We start from the raw sequence: 26,032 nt of genomic DNA on the forward strand, positions 1-26,032 counted from the left end.
ATATCATCAAAAATGAGCATGGCAATGTATTTAGCAGAATTTATGTATTTGTGCCTGCAGCAAAATAAATGTGATTTATTGGAAAATCTTCAAGTAAATCAAGACTAGAGCTATTTAAAGAAAATTACATATATATATTTCTTTTTTCCCTCTCCCTTTAAGTCTAGAGACTGAGTCTCTGTTTTTACCCCCTTAAAGGCATAATTTCCTAGGGTCCTGTAATTTAACCACAGAAAAAGAATGGCTTATCCCAGGGCAGTTGGCTCTGAAGCAATCACAAGGTTGTTTACATGGGCTGTCTTTGCTGCAGAGCCTGACAGTGTCTTTACAGCAGCCCTGCCTGCTTTGGTGTGTTGACAATAACTTTTATGAACAAACTGGATAGAGTCAGGCTAAGTCCTATGGGACAGGTCACAGTTCAGACTGAAGGAAATTGGGTCTAAGTGCACCAGGCATTGCCAACCCAATATCCAATTTCTCCCTCTGTCCCTAGTCTGCTAGTTGTCAGACCCTGAAAGACCTCACAGAATGCTGATCCATGTATTAAAATGGTTGCAGGAAAGGCCTGCATTTCTCTCAGAGAGGCTTCTGTAAATTTTCTGCCTTGGGTGAATTTTTGTGTTATAAATATAGACAGTGATGCTCATGCCCATGAATGAGCTCGCAAGCTTCCGACTCCACTTTGGAGCCATTGGATTATTGGGGCCGGACAGTTTGGATGTAGCAGTTTTGCTGTCTCTGGTATGTATTCCCTCTATCTTGATCTCACTCTTAAAATTGATATAAAGTCCTAGATTATCTTATTTTATCACAGAAAACAAACTGGATTTTCTCTCCTTCACAACAGCACTGGAAAATCCAATGACAAAGGTGGTATGACCTTAGGTATTAAAGAGTCTTCATGCTTCCTCATTTGTACATCACTCCCTCTTGTTATTGCAAGGAATCTTTAATTTGACAATCTCCTGGTGTTATAAAATCTTCACAGTTTTGGTAAAAAGATTCTTGATGATGGGCAGTAAGAAATGATATGCAGAGTGGGAAAAATCAGCTGCTTCCGGCTTCCTGCTTGCCTGCCCCAGAACAGCATCTGCTGTGGGGAGGAGTGTGTTTGCCACGCTGGAAGCTGGGGCTCATGAACAGATCCCAGAGGGACCAAGTGTGTTTTTGCTGTCATTGTCTGGTACGTCTGCAGCTATTAGTATTTAATGGTTTCAGAATACACGGTCAATAATTTTCAAGGTTAAAATGAACTGAGAATTGATGGCGGATGCCATAAAATATATGTAGATTTTAAAATTACAGGAAAATTCATAGGATTTCCCTTGTTAGTGTATCCTATAGGAATATCATGAGCAAAAGGAATCTGCCTAATTTAAGTCATGTGAAAAAGCCTCCCATATTTAAAGGGAAAGCCTCCCATATTTAAAGGGAAAGCCTCCCATATTTAAAGGTTTTTTTGTGCGTGTGTGTGTGACTTTATGTAAATGAATCTTAGTGGAGAAGTCTTTTAATACTGATGATGGATAAAGACGAATTGGGTTTTTCTTGTTAAACATGAGGGCAGATGCTCTCCCTTCCTGCTCTACTTCTGGCTGCAGGTCACATTTGTAGCTATAAGACTTTACATGGAATTGGTGTGTTCAAATTGAATGATTGCCTAGGTGCTAATGAGAATAATGGACTCCTTCAATTAGAATAAGAAGTAACAAATTGACATTTTAAATTCTTTCTCTGTTGCCCCTACTATTTCCTCTTGCTGTCTCTTTTAAGCTTTTGGTTGGACACTGCAACACTTATGCAAAAAAGAGGCACAAAGTGTCCAGGAATGACAAGAAAGGAGTACAATGCTGTATTTGTTGTAGGCTGAGTGCTTCCTTCCTACCATACCACGCTTGCATCTCTTACACCTTCTTCTGAGGACCAAGGATTCGTGGAAAAAGTTGGGCCTATAGACTACTGGGGGAGATGCTTATTGATAAAGAACAAAATACATTTTTTTTAGCATATTAGAGATATTTGTTGCATTACGTAAGTCTGAGATGAGACACTGCTGCTGATTCAGATAAAAGATCTTGCTGCATATTGATTGAAAGAGAAATTGTAATTTAGAATTGGAGCTTGGATTTTCAGAAATTTACCTATCTGTACATATTCTCATAACCAAGTTATGAGAAAATCTCTATGTTTCAGGTTCTGTTTCTCCCCCCTCTATGTAATGGAAGAGAACTCCATTTCTAATTGTGAATCTTGGTAGAAACTCTAAATGGAGACTTCAGGTGATATTGAAAATCCTTAAACTGAAAGAAACATTTTTAGTTTGAAAAGTGGACTGCAAGTTTATGATTATTTTTGATAAAGGATTTTCTAGTTGAATTGACATTTTAGATTCATAACAAGCCACTATGGCCTTTCTCACTGATCTTATCCCTGGTGACTATGAGATGTAAAACCCATAGGCTTATAGAACTAATGCTCCTAGGAATGGAAATTAAAGTTTTGAATGGAAAAAGAAAGGACTGAAGTTTCCTTAGAAATGTTTTTAACCCATAGTTACTCCAAAACCCCATATGCACCATAATAAACAGGATTTTTTCTACATTTTGTGTGTGTGTGTGTAATTGCTTATTCCTGGGCTTCCTGTATTCACTACTAAATTATAATCTCTGTCAGGGACTGACTGTGTCTGTCTGGTGCATAGTAGGGGCACAATCAATATTCCTTGAACGAATGTCTCCCATGCACATAGTTCTCTAAATACTATGGGTGAAAGAGTTTGGGAAACTGTAACACAGTTTCTGCCATTTGGGAGCTTATAGTCATTTAGGGTGATGAGGTTAAATAACAAAGATGGTATATGATCAAGTGTCCATACTCAATACATATAATAGGAATTCAGAGGAGAAAGACATTAACCTCCTCTGAAATGGTGGTAGGCCACACTGGGATTGTTGCGGAGAGGGCAGGAAGATGTGGTGTGGGAGGATTTCCAGCAGCAGCAATTGTAAACACTTGGCCTGGAAAGGGATTCTTATTTGGGGCAGAGAGGACGTTTATTTGGGGCATGGTGACCATACTTTTCCAAACTAGAAATCACAAGCTGTGGGTTGATAATGGGTAGAACATTGGAAACTGGAACAGTCTTTGAGAATCGGTCCGGTATAATGTCGAAAAGTAACAGCAACAGACCAAAGTTACAAACTACTTTTGTAACTAGATCAGATTATGGAAAAACATACATAACAGGTCTCTTTCTAGCTTCAGACCAACTTCAGTGTAGTTTTATTTTACTTCACATACTTCAGAGATATCCAAACTTCTCCTCCTTTAGCCATAACTCTGTAACCCACTGTTCCAAATGAACCCATTGTTTTTAAATGAGAAGCAGACTGTGCAAACATGTAACAGGGAGCTGTCGCAGTTGAAGCTGAATAGGGTGCCTCCTATCACAAAACCAATCCATATCAACTAAGGTAACAATTACTAACTGGGCTTATATTCAGATTGTAAAATTCCAACTATTCTGGTGTTGGTAACAACCAAGTTCTTGTGTTTGTGATAAATTTGAACAGAGTGAACTACCTTGAGATGTTTTATTCCCTCCCCCTGTGTCCCATCACCCATCAACCATTGTCTTTGGCAGTCTTTTGATTTTCTAAATGTAGGTGAAATTCTTATTGAAATGTTAAAATCAAACTTGGCTGTGTTTTTGCTTTGATTTTAGGCTAGCTTGAGAAACACCAACAGCAGGACCATCTCAGATCTTTGTTATGGCAACTCAGGCAAGAAGCTGTTGAATTAGACCCATTTCCTGTAGATGAGAAACCATACAAGCAGTGGTGAGTTGCAAATTTAAAAATGTTCCTTAGCAGGAAACATGTGATCTATGTAACCAATTTAAATAGTGCATGTGATTTAGTGTATAGATCGGAAAGAAATACTGCTCCAAATAATGTCAACTAAAGAAGTGAAAGTCAACAGGACAGAAAGCTTAACTGATGGTGTGGTGCTATCAATACCACATGTAGGAGCTACAGGTCTTTAGGTGCATAAGTGCATCGTATAACACCATGATGCTACCACCCTGGATGATACCAGCCTAAGTAAGGTGACTGCAATGAATAATTTCATGAGGCTGCATAACAGTTGGGTAACAGTAATTTTCAGTGGCTTTTATTATTTGCAGCATAATTCTATATTTTACTGATTCATCCTCTCTAGTAGAAGAATTGGTTCTGAGCTAAATTATAATGCTTAATTCCTTTTAGGAATATATATATGTATATATAGGGTATATGTAATATATATTAACATAACATTTAGATCTTTAGACATAAGGGAAGAGAAATCAACATCACAGTTTTATAAAGCTCAATTTGTGGACATTTTAGCCTACAAATTCTTTGCTTAATAAAAACAGTATTAAAAATAGATCCAGTTGCTTTGCTAGTTGGAATAATTTTAAAATCTTCTTATTTTATAAAATATCAGCACACGCAGGCAGAGTATATTTTTTAATCAAATACTTGATGCTTCATAGTCACCAATGGCAATAATAAATAGATTCCAGCAGAGATGAACTAGTTATAATCCGTCAAACAACATCTTTGAGAAATAAGAGTATGACAGTGGTGCTTGTAAGATTCCAAAAGAAGCTGTTTTGAACTAGTGATCAATATCTCTCTTTCATTTGTTTAGTGGCTTATATAACTCTGAGTATGTAGGCTGCCCTATGAATCAATGCATAGCCCATAACTGCAGAGCACTGATGAAATTAACCCTATATGAAATTAACCCTATACTTTCTTCACATCATGATTCTCATTACAGTCTGCTTATAATTATATTGAGAAAGCAGATATAATAGTCATCACTATGCTGTGCGTAATCAATATGTATTAGATGTGTTTGTTATGACTGAGAATCATATGTAATTGCCAGTAATCAACAATTTCAATTTAAAAGAAGGGTGATTTCTTATGGCTGAACTTAATATTTTGAGTTATGTGTGCCTCCCAGTGATGTAGAAAACATATATTGCCCCATCTTAAACATATATTCATTAAGCAAACATTTATTGAGAATCCATGGTGTAGATATCATCCTTAGCTCTTGGGACAGCTCAAAAAGACAGTACCTGCCTTAAAGGAGCTATGTTTAAAGAATGTGGCACTTATGATAAAGTATGCCATTAAAAAAGGGAGTTATTTCTAAAGAGTGTGGTACTTATCCACTGCTATTAAAGGGGTAGACATTGGGTGATAAAGGAAGCACAGCAGAGGAGAGTCTAAGACAGATCGGATGGGGATTTGTTAAGGAAGGCTTCCCAGGGGGAGTGATATTTTAGCTGAATGTTAAGGGCAATAAGAGGTTAGCTAGAAGAAGGGGAACAGTGAGAACATTTTTCAAGGGCCCAGCAACTTGAGAGAGCCTGGGTGTTTGGGGGCACTAGATGCTATTTACTATGCTGGGGCATAAATGAGGGTGGTAGAGATAAAGCTGAAGAGGGGTACAGGAGATATATCATGAAGGATCTTTTAAACAGAGCTAAGGAGTTTGTATTTTATTCCAAAATGAAGAAGCTTTGAAAGATTTTAAGTAGAATGACATGATGAAATTTATTTTTTAGTAAATATCATGTACCTAGAAGAGTGTATAAAACAAATGCAGTTTAAGGAATAATTATAAAGCAAACCTCACATAACCACCATTCATATTAAGGAGCAGACTCCCAGAAAGCCCTTTGTGCTCCTTTAAGATCACATGCTTTTCCTTTCCCGCTAGAGGTAACCATTACCCTGCCTTTTGTCACGCTTATTCTCTTACTTTTCTTTGTAGGTTTTCAATCTTGTAATCATAGTAGTATATAGTGATATATTCTTAATCACCTGATTTTGTGAAACACTGTAAGATTCTTCCATGTTGATGTATGTAGTTTATTCATGTAACTTATGTAGTATTTTACTCTATGAATATATCCAAATTTACTTAGCCATTATTATGATAGACATTTGGAATATTTCTATATTACTTATGTGTGTGTGTGTGTGTGTGTGTATATATATATATATATATATATATATATATATAAAATAACCTGAGTTATTTATGTACTAAGTAAATGTTAAATAAATACATTTACATATAATAATATTAAATATACATATGATACTTTTTATGCACATATATTATTGCTCATAGATTCTAATATACATGTATAAGAGCTTCTCTAGTATACACATCAAGGAAAGGAACTCCTGAGTTTGGGGGTATGTGCACATTCAGTTTTTCTAAATAATGCCAAATGTTTTCCTCAATTGGTTGCCTCAATTTATATTTCCACCAGCAATATATAGGAAGCTCTATATCCTCACCAATACTTGGTTTTTAAGTTCTTAAAATTTGCTGATCCGGTGGGTACCTAATTGTACTCATGGAAGTATTAATTTGCATTGTGCTGACTACTAATAAAAAGCACATCTTTTCATTTTTTATTGGCTATTTGATCTTCCTCTTTTGTAAAGTACCTGCTCAAGTCTTTATGAGACTTGTCTTTCAAAATAATAACTAGCATTTATTGAGTTCTTACTGTGTATTAAGCACTGTGCTAAGCACTTTACAAACATTTAATCTTCATATCAACCTTATGATTCGTAGATAAGGAAACTCAGGTTTAGAGAGGTTAAATAGCTTGCTAACAATCACACAACTATGAAACAGTGGATTTAGCATTTAAGCCCAGGTCTTTCTGACTCCAGAGTTCTTCAATTTCTTGGATAGTGTCTGGAAAGAGATTAGATTAGAGCCAGAGAGAACTTGTAAGGTGCTATTGCAGGAATTCAGCTAAAAAATAATAAGGGCACAAACCAAAGAATCATCAGTAGGACATAAGTACAAAGCAGCTAGACTCAGTAATGAACGTCATGGGTGAAGAAGAGGGAGGATTTTAGAAGTTTCAAGTTTTAAGACCTGTTGGCTAGGTAGATTCAATATTAGTCATACAATGTATATTTATATTCCAGGTGTTGTGGTAGTTTTAAGAATATGTTTTATGATTCCATGATTCAATGAGAGATGAAGTTAATTCACAGTATTATAAAGTTTAGGGTTTAAAGAGACCACAGTGTTTTCTGGGATCAACTCTTTACTGTTTTAAAATGTGGAACTTGGTGTGAAAAGAGGTTAAGTGTCTTGTTCAAGATCATATGTTACTGTTAGGTTAAGAATAGACACCAAGCTGGCAACGAATGCAAAGAAATAGCAACTTGCTTGATTTTTTACATTAATAAGTTAAAATAAAATCAACCTACTTTATCTCTTAAACATTTCTCATATCAGTTTCCTTTGAAATAAATCTGTTGCTACAGCCAAAATTAGGCCTCATTATCATTGTTAGCAGGTTTACTTAGAGTAGTCTAGCATATTATCTTCTTGTTCATGATTCTACCAGCTCTTATTTGCAGTTGTTACCATGTGACTGCCCTGCTTACTTTGATATGCTCTACGGCCTATGTAATAAATTCCCTTCTACTTAAAATATACCATACTCCCATCCACCTCCAGTTTAGGAATTGATGATCTCTCGAATTGCCTGGGGACACCAGTGTGCTTCAATCTTATCATGCACTCAAGTGTTTCTTACCTCTGTGATTTACTTCATACTGTCTATTCCGCCTGTACTCACCCCACCCCTCCTTTACTTAGTCATTATTCATCGTTTAAGACCTTTGCGATTCAAAGAGTGATCTGGGGACCAGCAGCACGGACATTATCTGGGAACTTGATTAGAACTGCAGCATCTCAAGTCCCACCTACATCTACTGACTCAGAATCTTTCAAACAAGATTCTCAAGTGATTTAGTGTTTGGAGGTGCTGCTTAGACTCACTTTAGACTTCATCAGATGTTATCTCCTTCCAGAAACTTTTCCTGACTCCTTCCATTAGGCATTCCTTCCTGGTGTTCCCACCGTAGCCTATGCATGTCTATCTCACTGCATTACCAGTGTGTTTTATTAACTGTTTATGTGTCTGTCTCTCCACCTTAGCCTGTGAGTAATTTGAGCCAAATCTAATTATCTTTGACTTTTCCATGCCTAGCACAGTGCCTGATACTTGGTAGTACTGCATGAATATGTGTTGAATAGTTGACAAAAGAAAGAAGAAAGAGCAAGATATATCTATCTATCTATCTAGATAGATAGACAGACAGATAGATAGAAACAGAGGCAGGAAAACAAAAATTACAAGGAGGAAAAACAGCCAAAAGGACTTTGTAGAGAAATAACTAGACTACAAAATAATGCACCAAATATTGTACCTCTGGATATAATCTGGAAAGCAGCCTGACAGCCTGACGGAGAGTCTGGATATAATCTGGAAAGCAGCCTGACAGCCTGACGGAGAGTCTACAATTTTTTTAAATAGATCGGGTGATAAATGTGAATATTGTTGCCAAATCCCTCAGAAGCAAGGATTACCTTAATTTCTTAATTTTACCAAAATTTCTTAATTTTGTTATTGTTGTTGAGTAAATTTTGCCAAAATTTGTTTTACTTTTCTAAACAAAATGTCTTACTGTTCTTTTAACTCATCACAGACTGTTCGGAATATTTTGTGAAAGAAGATAGAGGATGCAGGTTTATTTTGAAGTGGTACTGGAGACAGAAGTTACAGACCTGTGAGTGGAGAGTAGGCACTTTATATAAAGGAACTTTCTGATTATTAGGATTGTTTGTCAGTCTGTGCTTTTTGAAAAGTAGCAAACTTTCCAGCACTGCAAGTATTTAACTGTCTTCATGGTTGACCAAATGTACTACTTTATGTGGGAGATTGAACAAAGTGACCTCTAGGGTTTAAGATTCTTATGAATTATGAGTCTATATATGTTCAGAGAGGTGTGGAAAGAATGAGAGTTATAATAAAGATTATAATAGTGGATAACATTTATTGATTATTTTGTGCCACACACTGTTCAAGGCACTTTCCATGCACGGATTCATTTAATCTTCATAGAAATCCCACTGAGCATTTCTATTTTACAAATCATGAAACTGAAACATAGGAGGCTTAGTAACTTGCCCTAGGTCATGCAGCTAGTGGTGGTAGCCTGAGGGAATCCAACTCTGGAGCACTTCCTTTTTTATTCCTATGTCGTATCCTTTTCAGAATTAAAGATAAAATTTGGACCTAAATGGAGCCTTAAACATTGATATGGTTTCCAGTTAAGGGTAAGAACAGGGATTCCAAGAAATGATAGCAGCATAATCAAAGTAAAAAGTGATAGAAGTGAGCATAACAGGTTTGTGGAACCAAATATCTTATACATGGGATGAATAAGAGAATATTCAGAAATACGTCATTATAGTGCTGCTTTGTCTTGCTTCTCCATGGCTGCAAGTTACCAAGGTGGGAAACTAAATCCTTAGGGCTATTTAACTTTAGTAAGACCAAGGTAAGTAGACCTTTTAAAGGCCACTGATTGGTGGTACCTCAAGCTATATCTCTTAAGAAGATAGATTTGAGAGGTCCCAAGAATTTGATGTCAGATCAGGAAAATCATACTGTTTTCCTGGAACTTAGCTGAAGAATGAGTCAGCATAAATTTTAGGATATTTCAGATTCTTCATAAAGAATTCTCCATATTCTGATAAATAGTATCAGAGGAACTACTATTAAAATAAAAGTATGAGATATTAATGAAGATGTGATTAACATAAGAAACCTTCTCATATTAGGGCTTACTGGAAAATTTAGTCTACAATTTAACAGTATTCATTACATGTGATAATGTATTATTTATGGTGTAGATGCCAGAATTTATATATGCCAGATACTTCAAAGTTTTCTTTCTAGTTGTACTTTTGGAAGCTCTAGTTGTTTTTTTGGTGCTTTTAATCCTTGAGGCCCACTTTCAAATGCCTTTAAACTTGAGAATGGATAACCTTGCCAGTATTATTTTTAGAAAGTCATTTATAAATCTTAAGAATCCACATAATTCTGCTTTGGAATTTAGTTTATTAAGATTTAAAGATATTACACTCCCCCCTTCCCCTTCCCCCCGCAAAAGATTGAATAAATTGTATTAGGCAAAAACTATGTGAAATAGTGGGTAGGAAACACTTAATTTAAGCTGTTTTTCAGTTTTTATGAGTTTCAGCCAAATGTATCATGTCATGTGTCTGTTGACTATGCTCTTGCCCATCAGGGTTCAGGTCAGCAATGTGGAACATCACAGGCAATCAAATCTCATATGCTGACCTTCTTTTCTAGTCTTGGTCCTAAGTATAGATATCTGACGCTGTGTCGTGTTTTAAGGAGACAAAATGCTCTCTGGTTCTCAACTCTCTCTGTTTCTGAACCAGATATGATGTGTGAAATTTCCACTTACTCCTTTGGTTGAAGACTGTTCCTATTAAAATGGAAATGTTATGGGAATTCCCTATTGGTCCAGTGGTTAGGACTTGGCGCTTTCACTGCTGGGTCCCGGGTTCAATACCTGGTCAGGGAACTAAGATCCTGAAAGCCATGCAACGGCCAAAAAAAAAAAAAAAAAAAGAAAAAAAAAAGAAATGTTATGAGGTAAAGTGGTTGGCTAGCTAACCTGATAAACTAACTTGAGTTAAGGTGTGAATTGGTGTTGATGGATTTTGAATCTAGATAACATCCACACTTGGATAAATGTTTTAATGCATTAACATAGGAGACTAAGGAAATGGAATATATAGGAAAGGTTTTTACATGGGGAAGGAATCAAGAGTGGTCTGAAAGAGAGTGCTTTCTTAGGGGTTTAGCAGATTATTTTAAAATTTTCATTATATTGTTTCTGGAAAAGGAAGAGAACTTGATATTAGAGTCTCATTGCAGCTTTGTCATGAATTAATATTCCTTTGGGCAAGTCTTAACCTAGCTGAATTTCAACTGTGTATGAGGGAGTTGTGATAGATGATGTTTAAATTTCTTTTTAACTGTACAAATTATATGAATTAAATTGCATAGATTGAATTAAAGCATGGAATAATACCCAAAAAGCCAGGCCAAGTGGAGTACCTTGGTGAGGGTAGCCTTGGTCAGTGAAGGAACTTCATAGGGATGAAAAGCTGTTTCATGGACAGCTGAAAGGAAAGAATAGGCCAGATGGAGGCTTAGAAGGATCTTGAACACAGGCTTGCCTATGCCCAATTTTTGCTTTGACCCTCCCCCTTTTATTATCTTTGCCTTAATTCTACCTATTCTCATTCTAAATCTAGAGATAATATATTTTAGTTATAGGAAGTAACTTCTAATTATTGAGACTTTATTATCCATAAGGAAGACAATTTATGCATAGGCAACCAAATTGACTGCATCTATTTCCCTAATTTGTATCTTTCTTTATCCTAAAATTATCCTCTGATAGTGAAGGACTAGTGTGCATAAAGGTTTGTTTATTGATTTATTTATGAGAGGATTCTTTAAAAATTTGTCTTTAAAATCATGGTTTCTAAGCTGTATTGGAATTTACCAACACATCAGATGAAACTATTGGTGTCTTAATCACCTTAGATATTATATCAATACAACACATTTACATGAAGGTTAATAGATATTTTCAGTGGGCAGATTACTGTGGTAGAATCTTTGAAGAATGAAAAAGACACAATTCTTCCCTTTTTCCCTCCCTCCCTCCCTCCTTTTTTCCTTCCTTTTTCCCTTCCTCTCTCCCTGCCATGCTCTCTCCTTCCTTTCCCTCCTTCCTTCTTTCCTTTCTCCCTCAGGTATTTACTGGCTTCCACCTAGCACTGCAGCATCAGAGATAAATTCATCTCATACATAGGATAGATAGTTGCTTTAACAGAGGTGAGTTCAGGGAACAGTGCAGTTACAAACGATTCACCTATCGCCCAGACATTCTCAACTGGGGTTCCACAGAAAGACATGTGTCCCAGTGCAGCAATTCTCAGACTTTGTGGTCTCATGATTCCTTTACACACTTGACAATTATTATATCCTTTGGTATTTACCATGTCAGAAATTAAGATATCAATTTGAAATATTTAGGTAATTAAGAATTAACAACAGTAAACTGTTACATATGTTAAATAAAATATCTAGAATGTATCTTTTAATGAAAACTGCTTTTTACTAACCAAAAATAATTTAGTGACAAGCATGGTATTACATTTTTGCAAATCTGTTTAATGACTGGTTTAATAGAAGACAGCTGAATTCTCTTATCTACTTATGCCTTCAATCTGCTGTTATATCACACATCACGCAGCCTCTGGAGGACTCTACTGTACATATGAGAGAAAATGAGAGTGAAAATGGCAAACTGTGTCGTAATATTATTTGGAGTTAGTTTTGACCTCAGGGGCACCTCTGAAAAAGTCTTGGGGACCTTCAGGTTATCTGTGTACTATGCTTGGAGAACCACTTCTAAAAAGTATTTACTCTATGTAATGAATTAACATCTCTTTTATGATATAGAATGGTAACATTCCTGGAAAAACAGAGAAATAGTGTGTTTTGTCATTCAGAGGAGGAACTCTAGATGAGAGAGTCTATAAGATTATAACCTCTGTGTAGGCAGAGATCTGTTTCTCTTTTTTACCTACTAGCTGTCACAGGGCCTGACACATTGTTGACTCTCTGTGAATGTCAGGGATAGAACATTCTAATAAGACAGATGTACTTTCATAAGTCACAATAGCCCTAGGTAGAATATGGGGAGTGCAACAGATAAAGGTTAAATGGGTATTGTGGACTTTGAGGGAGCAGCCATTTTCAACTGAGGTATTAGAAGGGATTCATGGAGGAGATAGCATCAGAGTGGAATTGTGAAGATAATTTTAGTAGTCAGTGTTGGAGTTGGAAAGGTTACTTCTAGAAGAGGGAACAGAGTGAGAAAAGAGAAGAGTGAGCTTTGGGGTTCAGAAAGTTAGGCTGTGTGACCTAGGCACAGAGGAGATGGCATTCAGGGAAATCACTGGGAAAAAGATTGGGGCCTGATTAAGGGAGGCTGTGAAATTCCTTCTATGAAGGAATGTGGGTCTGTTTCCATAGACAATGAAGAGCTACTGCTGTTTTCTGAGCAGGCTGAAGAAAATGAATCTGGGAGCAATATTGAGACTGGTTTGGGGAGGAGAGAGGATGGATGCAGTCTGATCTATTAGAGTGAGGGAGGCAATGAGAATCCATCTTGAAGAAGAGGTAGTAAGAATCGGTGCAGAAGGCTCCAGTAGATAGAGAAGGCCCCCACTTTCAGGTAATTCAGAGTAAGAAGTTGTAAAAGAGATAGCGCTTCAGTCAGTAAGGAAGGGGAATGCTTGGTTCCTTATGATTTCGTTGTAGACCCAGCCACAGTATTACTAAGCAATTATACAAAGGTCCTTGGACTTTGGTTTCTCCATATGTAAAATGTAGAAATGGATTGCTTGCCTATTTGTGTCACAAGAGTCCGTGTCAGGATTAATGAGCTTTTTGACAGAAAGGCGCTCTATTAATCTAAGCCATCAATAATAAAAATGAGAATGTTTGCCGGGTGCTTTTGCTCCTATGTGGAAGGCTGCTATGCAAATATGAACTACTGCCTGGAACTATTGTCATTGTTAATAATAGTAAAGTCATTACCATGAAATGCCTACACAGCAAACTTATTCTCTGTCAATTCCAAAGTGAGACGATGAAGCCAGGAATGGAAGTCCATTCTATTTTGTTCATTATGAATCTTGCTCACTGTAAACTATTTTAAGAGTATTTGTATTTTAAGAGTATTTGTATTTCATTGTATCTCATTATTTCCATCACTCTATTCTGGTCAGGTTTCTCATCGCTATCAGAGGCCTCCTTATCCTGACTTTTCTCTATGCAGCTAGAGGTGGTACAACATTTGATATGTCTGGTACTTGCATCTGTGTTCTTATTAATTGTGGCTACTTCCGTTAATTTAACACTTAGCTGTATAGCATGGTGCTCAAGCATGTACACTCCAAAGTTAAACCATCTGGATTTAAACCCCAATTCTATTAGCTTGTAGGAGATCCTGGGTGAGTCACATGATCTCTTAAGCTTCAGTTTCCTTATCTGTAAAATGGTACTAATAAAAATGCTGTGTCATAAGGTTATTGTAAGGGTAATGCATGTAAAACACATAGCATAAAGTGCACAGTAACTGCCAGGTTTTGTTTTGATTTGGGTCAGATTTATTACCATTATTGTCAACATGTTTTCTTTCCTAATCAGGTTCCTGTTCCATACTTTGTTAATTCATTATTTGTTTACTGAGTTAATCTGTGACCACATGATTTATCATCAACCTTTTCTTTACCTAGAATAACATTCTTGAAGAATCCCCCAAATCTTAATATTTTTTCATTGCCATATATATATATATATATATATATATATTCCTACTGGGTTTTCTCTTGCCTAGCAAATCAGGTATTTAATTGTGCTGTGAATATAAGGGATCTAATAACTTGTTCTAACCATCCAACTGGTATTATTTCCCATGGCACATTGTTATTTTCCCACACAATCTTCCTATAAAGAAAATTTTCTGGCCATCTTCTTTCTTGATTCTTGTATTTTATTCAATCTGTTCCCAAGATCTGTAACAGTATGTTTCTGTCCTTGCCATCCATCATGTCTTTCCGGACTTCTAAAGGCACCTTCCCATATGAGCTCAGATCCATTGGGATCCATTTGAAACATACACCAAGCCCTTGGTACATAGTGTTGAGGCTCAGTGAGTGGTTTGGGCTACAACGAAACCTGTACCCTGCTCACCAAACCAAAGATTATTTTTATAATTTGCATAAATACTTGGACTACCATGGTCCTGCTCAGTACCCAATCAGTTGTTATCCATTACTATTGATGTGTGATGCTTATAAAGTCCTGTGAGTTTGGCCCCGTGTATCATTGGCAGATTCTCCTCTTGTCACAGCTGCATGGACTGAATATTCATCCACTCTCTCGCTCTACGTTGCCTCTAACTTCTATGAGACAGGAAGCACATGAAGGTAATGGTCTTGCTTCCTATGAAAAGTTGATCCTTATTTGCTAATAGTGAATCTATTCAAATTGTAGAGGACAGAATGAAAATGACTACTGAAAATAGCTGCTGTTAGAGGTGGGAAGATGATTGAGTAGTAAGGCAAATCAGAATAAATTAGCATTTAATCAGTTCCTTCTTTTGTAATTCCAGTGTTGAATATCTGTCTTAATCATTCTGACTCAGAAATTGTTTAGATGGATATACTAGGAGGGAGTTTCCTTTTTGAAAATTGTGATGCTCAACCTGATACTGGGTCACTGAGATTTAAATTTAGCACCTCAGCTTTACCCACCTTTCAGTATGAGGTACACTTACTTTAGCCATCTGCTAATTGTGTGATCTTGGCCTGGTTTCTTGGTTTTCTCATTTGTAAAATAGGAACAATAAATGCATCTGTCTCGTAAGGTAGTTTTGAGAATTTCACTTAATTTTCACAAGAGATGTAAAATATAAGAGATCTTAAGTTATTAGAACAATGCCTGGCACAGAGCAAAACTTCAATACCTATTAGCAAGTATTATTACCCATCTGAAATAGCATGGTGGTGCAGAGCTTGATTTTGGAATCAGACTGGGCTTGAGTCCTAACTCTATCGCTTGCTTCCTGCGTAATTTTGGACTCCTCTATAACCTCTCTGAGTTCGTGTTTCATTTATAATTGGGACAGTGTGTATCTACTTCACAGAGTTTATGTGAGGAATAAATGGAAGTCACAGAGTGTAATTTTCATTGAATATTAGATATTATTTTTGTAATCCTTATGACACATGCATTATATAGTAATTATAATAGTAAATGCTCACAGAACACTTACTCTTAGTCAGGCAATATCCCAAGTACGTTACATGTATTATCTCATTTATTCTTCACAATACCTTACGGTGAGGTAGGTACTAATACTATGCTCCTTTTGCAGATGAGTAAATTGTGGCACAGAAAGGTTAAGCAACATGTTCAAGATTCCAGAGTTAGTGAGTGGTGGAGAAGAATCTGAACACTATGCATTACACTTTATTGCCTCTTTACTTATGACAATAAAGAAACAAGTTGACTACAGTGTCTGGAGAGTGAAATTAGACCGTTAGGCTAATGATTGAGGCTCTCACTGTGTCCTATCCTCTTTCAAACCCTAAATCTATTCATATGGTCAGATAAACCTAGTGAAAATGAAGATTAATAAGTAGCACTAAGGAAGAAGAGAAGGTAAGGCAGTTCGTAAAAGGGGGACCTGAAGTCTCTGTGGTTGAGTAAGGAAGGGAAGCCTCCAGGCCTTCTTGCCCCAGGTAAGCTCTTCCTGTCCTGGGGTGAGGTGAGAGGGCAGGTTCACACAAAGACTTCTCGTCTTGTTTAGCTCCAGCTTCTCCCCTTTTCCTGCTTCTGCCCTAGTCACTGCACAACTGTCTGAAGCCCCAGGCAATCACATGTATTTACTATTTATTTATAATTAAAATAAGTGTTATTTTATTGTGCTTTAGCCTCTGTATGTCCCTGGCAATAGTTGAGATGACTTTGTCCTGTATTGCAGCCCTGCTCTTACACTCTGTATAACAGAATAGTGCCTGACTGCAGAGTATGGGGCCAAGGGGCTTTGGCTTTCAAGTCATACAGATCAGATCCAAATTCCCAATCTGACACTGGGCAGTTACTTAACAATTTTAAGACTTCCGTTCCTTATATATGAAATGGTTATGTTTTACATATCCCATAGTTTTTGAGAGAATTGAATGTGAAACATTTTAATATGGCTTCTGGCTAGAGCAGGGAATTACATTTTGTTATTGTTACTATAATACTAAAACTTTGAAAAATATTGGTTTGCTTTGGTTCATTACCAAGCAGTTTCATATTGAAATAACTAAAGAAACTCAGTTGTTATCATGACATATGCCCTGGGGTACTTTCAATAAAATAAAATAATTTCATTTTCATCCTCATTAGCATGTATACTCTGGAGTGACCCCTACTAGGTCTGGGAAAAGCAAGCTGTGGAAAGGGTATAGGACTGGGAAGTGCAAGAAAAAAAATGGGTCTGTAAAATAGTACTCTGCTGTTTATTTATGTAAGTGAGATGATGTATGTGGAAGTGCTTTGCAGATTCTTAAATTCTTTGCAAATATAAGATTAAAGAATAATTTCCATAGGAATTCTAACAAGAGGAGAAGTGTGGAATTAGCCAAGGAAGGTAGAGAGAAGAGGAGATCTTGAATTATATGTTAAGGAAAGTATGATAGGATTGAAGGAAACTGGAATTTGAGGAACTGGACTCTTAGAAAAAGGCAAATAGGTAGATATTGGGAAAGTACATATGATAAGGATAAAATAACCAGTCTGATAGTATTTGAATATTTTGGCAAATTAATGGGGGCTGGAGTGTCAGGTAGAGAACTCTAAATGATATTCGGTCAACCTCAGCCCATTCCCAGCATCAGTGCTTGGTCGCACATACTGATTCACATGGCGATCCAGGGAAGTCGAGGACAACATTTTCTTTCATTATACATGGAGTGGCAATTGCAGATATATTGGGAGCTCTGCTCCAGCTCTTGATCGATGTGCTGATGTAATGACTCTTCTTGGGTTGCAAGCTTGCTGAATTATACAATCATGTTTGGTGCAGATGTCCACCATCTTACGGACCCAGAATGCTTATCACTTTTCATTTCCCCATTCTCTCTCGGGTGTGAGGCAGTTTCTTTTTCATGACTCTCGAACACAAAGGGACTTATAACCCACCTTGTTCTGTACATCCACTCATGCAAGCGTAGACAGAGACCTTGAGAAGTGCCTGAAGTATCTATCTGAAGTGACTCAGGTTTGACTTGCCTTTCTTGGGTGATCAAAATGATTATCAACCTCTATCACAAGTGCAGAAAACTGTCTCTAAATTTAATCTATGGAAAGACTTCTTGCTACATTAAACTTAACATATAGAGGTAAAGGTAATCTGGATGCACTGTAAGTTACCATATGATTTCAAGGATAGAATTAATTACATTTGTTCATTCAACAAATATTTATTGAACACTACTACTATGTGCCTGTTCTAGCTGTGGGGATACAATTATGAATGCAGTGGACTAAAAAAATCATTTCTGACTTCATGAGCTTAAGTTATGGTTGAAGGAGACGGACAATAAACCAGAAGAACAAGTAAAATGTGTTGTATATTAGATTGTGGAAATGGTCAAGGAGAATATTAAGGCAGGAAAATGGATTGAAGAGTGTGTTGGAGGGTTACGGTTTTGGATAGGGTGACCAGGGAAGGGCCTCCTGGAGTGTTATTGAACAAAGACTTCTTTTGATATGTCTTCATGAGCATGTGTTTCCCCTCTCTGCATGATTCTATGTTTGTCCCTTTCAAAGCCCTATACTTGATAAAGTAGAAGCACTTCCTGGATAAGTTCTCTAAGTCTTATCTTCCTGGATTATACCCTCTATTCAAGGGTCTGTGGGTGGCCCTAATTGCTTGATAGAACCTCCAAACAAGTTGCTAAGAATCACTTATAGGAAAAAGTAGGGTTGGCAAGTTTAAGTTAAAACATTCAATTCTGCTTAAGACCAGGTCTCAAACAGCTAAGACCAAGTTCTAGAGTTAGTCACAGTGGTTTAGCTTTCCCAAAATACACATATCACTAATATAAAAGAAAACAATTTAAAGCTTTTAAAGTTATCTCTCTTCCATGAAACTGATTCTGCCCTTACTTAGAAATTATCTGACATTAATTTATAGAAGTAATTTCACGTTCTATTTGTTTTCTAAAGGTTATTGTATGGCATTTCTTTGTTTGTTCATTTATTATTTGATCTTACACTGATTTCAACATGAATTATGCTTGTCTTTTTATGTTGGAAAGTCTTTTGTTTCTAGTTTGATTTCTTCTGACCAATTTACAACTCAGAGGTCATCTCTGACGTTATACAAGTTGTGTAATGTATTATCCATTGCAGAGAGATAGAGATATAGACAGAGATAGAGAAGAAAAAGAGGAAGGAGGAGAGAGTGAGAGAAAAACAGAGCAAGAAGATAAAAAGAAAAATGATTTTAAAAAAAAAACAACTTCTTTTTAGCCTGTCATTTCTATCTGTCGGAACATTATCTGGTTGTTGCTTGTTACCTTATACTCTAAGGCAGGATCATTATGGGCAGGTGTAAATTTTAAAAATCATTTTCACATAGTGTTTATATACCAATGTCTTTAACATGTTTGATACAAATGGCATTTATCTTTAGCTTCTAAGAGTTTTGTGATCTTTTATTTATTTTTTCATAAATTTATTTATTTATTTATTTTTGGCTGTGTTGGGTCTTTGTTGCTACGCATGGGCTCTCTCTAGTTGAGGCAAGTGGGGGCTGCTCTTCGTTGCAGTGCACGGGCTTCTCATGGCGGTGGCTTCTCTTGTTGCAGAGCACAGGCTCTAGGTGCGTGGGCTTCCGTAGTTGTGGCACGTGGGCTCAGTAGTAGTGGCTCACCTGCTCTAGTGTGCAGGCTCAGTAGTTGTGGCGCACGGGCTTAGTTGCTCTGCGGCATGTGGGATCTTCCTGGACCAGGGCTAGAACTCGTGTCTCCTGCATTGGCAGGCGGATTCTTAACCACTGTGCCACCAGGGAAGTCCTGTGATCTTTTAATTTGAATAGACTTCTATGCCTAGCACAGTCTAACACATACACCAAATTGTTAATATTTGTTGACCAAATCAAAGCATATATCAGCAGTATCCCAGGCATTTTATGAGTTACCTTTCACTGCCTCAAAGCTATTGAGATGACATTGGAGGTGCAGGGTTGATGTGCGGAGATGGGCATTGACAGTAAAGTCCTGTAGAGAATCTTAGCAGGTGAGTGCAGGTAGAAAATTAGGCTATCTTCCTTCCTCTTCCCTCCTACATCTTCCTGTTAGTATTGATGATATCAATCTTATCATCATATATGTGTATAAATACATATATATATATATATATATTTGAATGTCTATTATTCTAGGCATTGAGCTCACAAAATGTCACGTCCTTGTAAGATCATAGTCTGGTGAGGGACATAGTACCCTTCATAGCATGTATCACATTTTGTAACTATATAATTCATTTATATGTTTACTTTAAACAGTTAAATAAATATGAGAACTATTCCTGTGGGGAGGGCTCCAGTATTTTCAGTGTGCATATTACCAGGGTACTGAATGTAGTTTAGGTCAGAGAAAGTCTCCTTGAGTAAAGTTGGTTGGGTAGGAATTATCCAGACAAAGGAAAGATGTTGGTGGAATGGGAGAAAGTCTCAGGCTGAGGAAACAGCATCTGTGAGAGTCCAGAGGTGACCAAGATTTGAAGAGCTGCACATTGTGCAAGAGAGAGAATAACAAATGAGGCTTAAGAAATATTCAGGGTCCAGATTCCATCATGAAGGGCCTTGCATGCCGTGTTCATTATGACGTAGGAGAGTTGTAAGCAAAGGCTTGGAGTCATGATAACATCTGAGTGTTAGAAGAAGGCTGCCTTGGCTGTATGGAAAATGTTTAGAGAAGGAGAGGGCCAATGGTAAAGAGACAAGGAGGCTGTTGCAGTGGTCCAGAGAGACATAGTAGTGGCCTGGACTTGCTGCTGCAGAGGTAGAAGAGAAGAGGCTGATTGTGTTCAAGGGATATTTAAAAGGGAGATAGAATCTGTAGGACTTGTTTGCATTTGGAAGATGAGGGAATGACAGAGTCAGACATGATTCCTGGTTTCTGGCTTGAATGGTTATGTAGGTGGTGGTTGCAGTTTTAGAGAAAGGGAGCACTGGAGGAGGAACAGGCTTGGGAGAAAGATGAATTTGGCTGTGGACGTGTTGGATTTGAGATATCCAGTAGGCAGTTGCATACGTATATTTAAAGTTTAGGAAATAGGTATGGGTTGGAGATTATGTTTAGGCTTCATCAGCAAGTAGAAGGACACTGTAGCTGGTGGAGGGGCGGGTGGGGGAGAGAGAATCTAGGAACAAACCCTGATAAACACAAACAAAGGAGAAACCCAAGAAGTAGGAGGAAAATTATAATAAAAAACAATAAAATCTAAAATGTGTATGACAATGACAATGACTATGGCCAGGCACTATTTTATATGCTTTTACATATATTAAATCAAGTTAATCATCTCGAAAGTTTGGTGGTACTGTTATCTCTGATTTTACAGATGAAAAATATGTGAGTCCAAAAGAGGTTAAATGACTTAAAGACTGTCAGACAGCCTGTATATGTAGAGCTGATTTAAATGTGGGCGTTCTGGCTTCAGAGTTTGTGGGCCTTTCTCTATGTTCTTCTGAAAGTCATGAGGTTGTGCTATACAGAAACTCTGGAAAGAGAGGGAGTCTAGAGCTGTGTCACTTCCTAGAGGCCAAGGAACATCAGGGCTGAAAGTTGCCATTAGGTTTAATGACATTTACCACTAACAAGAACTTGTTTGCTGTTGTGGTGGCCCAAGAAGACAGATCACAGGAAGCTGAGGATCTACTGAGAGATGAGGAAATAAAGACAGCATGTATGGATGGTGTTGTCTAGCAGTTTGACAGAGAAGGTGAGGAGAGAGGAGTTGGGAAATTCTAGATGACAGACTTGGGATAGGAAAAATGTCATGGAAACGACTTGATGTGGGGGTAGAGCAGAGAGGATTTTTTTTTTTTTTTTGGCTGCGTTGGGTCTTCATTGCTGTGCGGGCTTTCTCTAGTTGCTGCGAGCGGGGGCTACTCTTTTTTGCAGTGTGCGGGCCTCTCATTGCGGTGGCTTCTCTTGTTGCGGAGCATGGGCTCTAGGCACACAGTCTTCAGCAGTTGCGGCACATGGGCTGAGTAGTTGTGGCTCGCGGGCTCTAGAGTGCAGGCTCTGTAGTTGTGGCGCACGGGCTTAGTTGTTCTGCAGCATTTGGGATCTTCCCAGACCAGGGATCAAACCCGTGTCCCCTGCGTTGGCAGACAGATTCTTAACCACTGTTCTACCAGGGAAGTCCCAGAGAGGGGTTCCGTATGACAGGAATAAATCTGAGAAACATTGCTTTTTCTAGAAGAAGGCAGGTATGGCCTAAAATAATCATAAGACAATCCTTGATTATAAATTAGAGTTTGTTGTTTTTAAAAAATCTTTACAGCCGTACAGTAATTAGTTGATTGCCATTACCCATCAGTCAGCAGCATTAAATTTGGATGCAGAACCTACGGCCAGAAACCTACTGATTTGTGATTTCTCTCTTGAGAACCTTGGGAACAAATACATTATAAATTTTACCCAGACATAAATAGAGTGCTCTCACCTAGGACAAGTGACAATTATATTTTAGTGCATTTCACTCCATTTGCTCACTTCCTTCCATTTATTACAGATGGCAAGAATTGCCTTGGGGAAGTTTCCCTAAAAATTGCTTTTCCTTATAGCTTCAAATCAGGTTTAATTTTGACCCTAGGCTTTTGTCTTAGAAGGTCGGTTGGACCGTCATCCCTGCTATAACCTCCAGATTATTAAGAACCTCTTGCAAAAGATTTTGTGAAAGTTACAGGATGAACTGGCCTATTTCTCTGTGGGAAGGTAAGGCACAGGGAAATGTCACAAATGCCAAAATGGTACAATGATGCATCAAACCACAGTCAGTGACTTCATAACAAAGGCTGACTGGAACATGTTCTTTAATATTCTATGGAATTTGATAGGTGGCATTCTGTCCTTTTTCCATGATAGAGAGCTAAATTAATAAGAATATATATATTTTTTGTTTGTTTGTTTGTTTTTTACTGAATCCCTAAGATGTATTAATTCCACAAGTTTTTTGTTTTCCCTATCTTAAATCCACAGCATAAGTTTGATGACTTTGTGAAACTTTAGAATAATTTAAAAAACCAAAAACTTCCTGATGGGGGAGAATGATTTATAAAATTATGAACTTAAGTGTAAAGTTGTATTTAATGTAAAGTTTTATTTAAAATAAAGTTTATTTAAAGTTTTATTAAATTTATTTAAATGTAAAATGTATTCAAGTGTGCTTTTATTATTTTAACACCTTTATTTTGTTGTATTAGTTTGTAATTTTTTAAACATCCATAGTACATTTGCACATTATTTGAAGAAAAATGTAGTGTGCCATAAAGAGCTTTGCTACATGGGCTTAATATACCTTTTTAGGAAAAAATGTAAGGTTATCAGTTAGTCATTTTCAAGTCCCCATTTGGGGCTAAAATGGGTCCCAAAGGAAAAGGAAAGTAAGATTAATGACAGAAAGACATAGTTAGCCATTAAGTGAATTTCAGTTACAAACCCTGTAAAAGCATAGGCAAAACCAGTTAAAGAATCATTTTTCTTTAGTAGTACGTTTTTTTTTTTCTTCCAAACAGGCCTTGTAGATAATTATACTTGCTGAATCATTTGTCATATTGTGCATTTCCTCACATTAACTATAAAACATATTTCATGCGGTCCATTTCATGATTGATTTGTTGCTCTTAATAAAAAGTGCTTGAGCCTTCCCCTGTTAAAAGGCTTCAGTGACTATTTGCTTGAGGAAATTCTCAGCATATAGTCTTTGTTGAATGAAAAACAGGCAATGAAGCCAGCTGAGAACATTTTTCTTTTCAGTTCAGTGAAATCATGAGTGAAGGAACACCTGTGCTCTCAGGGTGCGCCTCTTAGTATTCTTTTCTGAGAGTCAGAAAGAGAGATGGCTTTTTTTTTTTTTCCTGTTTGGCTTGTTCTGATGAGACTCTACTCTTGAGTTTACAGGCTGATATAAGGATGTGGAGGGGACTCTGTAATCACATTCAAACTTGAACATGTCTATACATCACGTTTGAGAAATTTCCTATATTCAGAGGAAGTCATGGCATCTGCATTGTGTTCTGTGTCTTGCCTGTGTGCCATTAAGTGAGAGGATGGATGTTCCGTCCCTGCTTCTGTTGCTGTCTGCCTTGCATGGAATTATTTACACCTTTGGAAAGCCCATTTTTCCGACTCGTGCTTTGGTGAGAGCTTGAGAAAGGCTATAGAATGATTGTAAGAACTTTCCTGGTGGATTAAGTCAACCTTGAGAGAGGAAGGCATTGTTCCTACTGTCTTCACACTTCACTTTTTAGCTTCCCTGTAAAGATTAGTCATTAGCTCAGGTGTTTAAATATATAGTGGCCTGCACTCTCTGAGTTTATAGATTTATTGTAGGTCATTCACAACATTGATAAACTGCTTGTCAATATTTATGTTTTCTCATTGGTAATTTTTTTCAAACTTTTTTTATTCAACAAACATTTATTGAGTATCTAGACATTGTGCTATAATTCTAGGATGAAAATGAATATTATACAATTTCTACACATGATCTATTGGTACCCAGAGGGAACAGTGACAAGTATATTTAATATATTTAATTAGCTTAATATTTTGACAAAAATTCAGAATCCTAACCCATCATTATGACTATGTCCAGTTAACATATAGAAATGGAAGCAACCCCCTTAGTAGTGATCCCTATAGCTTAGTTTCTACCACAGCTTCCCTCAGGTGTGGAAGAGCAGATAGGGAAACGTAATGACAAAGATGAAGTTTATCTTGAAAGCCTGATGCTTGCATCTGTTTTTGATTCACTCGTGGGTACTTACAAATCCCATTAGGTTGATGAGTTAAGCTAGCAGGTACCTGAGGTTCTCATGAACTTTTATTTGAACACAAAGAAACTGAAAATAAGTGCTATATTATTATTGTATCAATTCCCATAGAAAGATACTGATTATTCTGAACAACACAATACACATTTATGTGAATTCTCGTACATGTAGATACTCATTTTAAGGGATAAGGACACCTATGTACACATACTCACACACAGCAGGGTACACATATGTTCCTCTGTGTTCTCTCTGGTGACCCCTCATAACTGAACTTTCCTGAGTTAGGGATGTAAAATTCTGCTAAATTAAAAGTCTAGAAAATAGTTGCATCTGTCAGTCCTAATCCAAGTAAGCTTTGTTTTACCCCCTTCATTTCTTATGAAATTTATCACTTTGGGCATAGCTGCATTTGAAAACAATAGAAGGCATTCTTAAAATATGTTTTCCCCCAAATGTTCATTCTTCCTCCCTCCCTTCCCCTTCCTTCCTTCCTTCCTTTCTTCATTCATTCATTTTGGGAAGGTAGAAATGAGGTGACCTCTAGTAAAAACTAGAGAATAAAATTATTCAGCAAAACTAGGGGAAGAAAAGGCAAATTTGTGACTGAGGATCTTTGCATAGGGGTATGGCAGGAGGCGCAGTGGAGAACAAGGTGATAAGAAGAGGTGTGGAGGGGAGGAGAAGTCACACTGTTGTGAGCCCCAAACAGGGATCTCTTTTTGCTGACCTTGTCCTTGACCATGGCAACAGGTTGTGGATAGTAAAATGCATCTTCCTCTTTATTACACAGTGCTGGTTTCCTACTTAAATAAAACTGTAATATAACAACGCAGTTTAGTGTCTAGATTAATTGTGTTCTTAAAATCTCTGTAATAGGAATAATGTGAAAAAGGGTAGAACTAAGAGATCAGTGAATTATGTATAAACTTATATACATATAAGTTATATGTAAAAACCTATATACATTTATCCAGCTGATTAAGATATGTTTAAATATGTTTATATTTGTGGAGAGTGTTTGATTACAAATAGAGTTTATAACATTTAATAAACTCTAAATAAATATTGCGATTTTAGGAAAAATAGTATTTAAAAATACAGTATTATGCTACTTAATGAAGCATTACGTAGGACGTTGAGATCATGTTGTCCTTCAAAGGACTGTATTCAATGCAAGAGTGAAACTTGTAAATGTTTAAACATTTGAAAAAGAAAGTAGTGCTATAAGTAATTCAGGGAAAAGTGTCAAACATTATAAGGTAGAATTCCTTAAGGTTTTATTGGTTAAAGAAGCATGTTGGCCCTGACTGAAGAAAAAAAATTCATATTTTTTAAACCTCAGGGTGAGATAATTTTTTAAACCCTAGGGTAACATAATCTGTGGT

The 26,032-nt window shown here is 37.0% G+C and overlaps 1 protein-coding gene across 8 annotated transcripts in view; it reads left to right on the forward strand.

Moving 5' to 3' along the window:
- Nucleotides 1–528: 528 nt before the first annotated feature.
- Nucleotides 529–26,032, forward strand: part of MAPK10 (mitogen-activated protein kinase 10) — a 361,702-nt gene continuing 336,198 nt past the window's right edge. For 7 of the 8 annotated variants that reach the window (XM_060147171.1, XM_060147176.1, XM_060147169.1 and 4 more), the window contains exons 1-2: nt 529–741; nt 3,725–3,839. The gene's annotated coding sequence lies outside the window, so the exon portion shown is untranslated. Of the gene's footprint in view, nt 742–3,724; nt 3,840–26,032 lie in introns of those variants that run through there. The other variant, XM_060147174.1, reaches the window with a different exon arrangement.

This window comes from Lagenorhynchus albirostris, chromosome 4, assembly GCF_949774975.1.
Source record: "Lagenorhynchus albirostris chromosome 4, mLagAlb1.1, whole genome shotgun sequence".
Lineage (NCBI taxonomy): Eukaryota > Metazoa > Chordata > Mammalia > Artiodactyla > Delphinidae > Lagenorhynchus > Lagenorhynchus albirostris.